At 38.9% G+C, this 2364-nt stretch overlaps 1 non-coding gene across 1 annotated transcript; it reads left to right on the top strand.

Moving 5' to 3' along the window:
* The first annotated feature begins 1461 nt into the window (after positions 1 to 1461).
* On the top strand, positions 1462 to 1564 carry LOC128773624 (U6 spliceosomal RNA). Its single transcript, XR_008417975.1, has one exon. It is a non-coding gene; the product is annotated as a U6 spliceosomal RNA (small nuclear RNA).
* The last annotated feature ends 800 nt before the right edge of the window (positions 1565 to 2364 follow it).

The following is a 2364-nucleotide window of genomic DNA, read 5'->3' as shown; positions in this document are numbered from 1 at the left end:
ATTTCCTCCTCCAGCCAATCGAAATTGGGTGGAGGCGGAGCTAAGGAGCGGAGAAGCCCAACCCAGGTACAGGAGGAGCTAGACCTAGGTCTAGGTGGGAGTTCTACTTCGGAACCGGCCTGGAGGTGCGGCTCCAGGTCCTCCAATGGCTGGTTTGCTCAGTGAGTTCCAAAAGCTTAAATGCCCATATGTGTACTACCAGGGAAAATATGTGTGTAAATGGGTAAGCACACCAAATTTCTCAAAATTATTATTTTAGCAAGCATTTAACCAATAACTGCAAATAGATCATTGCAAGGCAAAGTGATCTATGTTTGCATAAAAATGTGCAATACGTGCTCATAAAAGTTAGGTTTTGCCTGAGAAAATCAAGAAGGTTTCACAAAATGACATTTGAACTGAGTGTTCAAGGATAAGTAGTAGGCCTTTGAGAGTGAGGGGGCAAAGACTCTGGATATGTCCACTAGGAAATCCTACATACAAGACAAACACAGGGCCTGAAAATAACTCACTGTCTCCATCATCCCACCCTCCCTGCTCCTTCATCAAGCACTTAGTCCTCCAATTTATAGCCTTGTAGGTAATCTTTGCTTTCTTCTCTTATATTCCCCATTGCTTAGTTATCTAGGCTGCATACCAGATGTAACAAATTAACATCAAAATTGAGTGGCTTAAAACAACAATAAACATTTATTATCTCTGTGTGTCAGGAATTCAGGAGTAGTTTAGCTGGGTTGTCTAGCTCCCAGTCTCTCATGAGTTTATAGTCATGATATTGGACGAAGCCACCAGTCATCTGAATGCTTGACTAGGGCTGGACGATCCACTTCTGGGATGGCTTAATTTCATGCCTGGCAAGTTGATGCTGGCTATTGGTAGTAAGTCTCAATTCTTTTCCATATGGACCTCTCCATGGGTTGCTGGGATGTCCTCACAATATAGTATTACTTCTTTAGAGCTAGTAATCCCAAAAACCAAGGTGAAAGCCACAATGTCTTCTATAATCTAGCCTCAGAAGTAAAAATATAACTTCTGCCATATTCTGTCGGTCACACAGGCCAATCCTCATGCACTGTGGGGAGGGATAACACAAGGATGGAATACAAGAATTTCAGTGGACCATCCTGGAGGTTGTCTATCATGTCCAAATGTAAGCAGTCATCTTGTCCTGATAACTTACACTTATGAATCATAAATAACTTAAATTTGTCATTTTCTTTCAATTATTATCATAATTCAGGACTTTATTATTGCTCACCTAGACTATGCAATAGTTTCATTAAAAACAAAAAACAAAAACAAAAAAACCGGCCTCCAATCTCTTTCCAAGTTATCATCAGGGTAACCTCTCTAAGGTGCAAATTCTGTTTTATTTATTCAGTGGTTATTGAGGACCTATGATGTGCTAGGCATTTTATTAAGTAACATAGATAAAGATTATTAAAATATGATTCCTGCTGCCTGCTTTGGCAGCACATGTACTAAAATTGGAACAATACAGAGATTAGCATGGCCCCTGCACAAGGGTGACATGCAAAACATGGATCCTGGATTCAAATTGCTTAGTCTAAAAGGGAAAATAGACACTGAAGATTGATACTTCAAGTCTTCTCTCTGAAACTTTTTTTCTAATACACCAGCCTCAACACAACAGGACCCTCCTCTGTGCTACTTCCTTTGGCACTGATATATGCCTCTCCCTAGCTGCTCCCCAATAATCTAACCTAGACCTTAGCCCTTCTCTGAACATGGTTTAAATATTGATTTTTTTTGTCTTTTGTTTGTTTTCAAAGAACTCTTTCCATTTTTGTGGCAGCAACACACAATACGAAGTTCTTTTTTACATTGCAACCTAGTCATACTTAAATACTTTTGTAATAGTGAAGTAAACTTTCACAAAGTCATACTTTCACTATATTTCTTTAATTCAGGAGCTAAACCCTGATATTTTCTATGGGATTGCACTTTATTATCTTTCATTTTTTTAAATGCTGGTTGCAGCCCACTAAATTGATTTTACTACCTATTAATAGATTGAGATCCCCACTTTGAGAAAAATCGCTGCTCTAAGCTGACTGACTCATACTAGCTTAATCAATATCTATTCCTTAAATCTACATCTCCAACTCATATTTTTCTCTTCAGTTTCTGACACATATATCTAACTGGCTGTTGAACATCTCCACTCAGTGTACCACAGGCACCTTGCTTTCAACATGTCCAAAACAGAACTGTCATCCTCACTCCCACACCAGCCTGGGTAACTGGGTAAGACGGTAGAACCAATGTTTTTTTATATCTATATATAGCACCACTATCTTTCCAGCTATCCAAGCCAGAAAATTTGCACTCATTCTTCAATAA

The sequence above is a fragment of the Panthera pardus genome, unplaced genomic scaffold (assembly GCF_024362965.1).
Source record: "Panthera pardus isolate Hobbes unplaced genomic scaffold, ASM2436296v1 HiC_scaffold_25, whole genome shotgun sequence".
Taxonomy (NCBI): Eukaryota; Metazoa; Chordata; class Mammalia; order Carnivora; family Felidae; genus Panthera; species Panthera pardus.
This window is presented reverse-complemented; position numbering and strand designations above follow the sequence as displayed.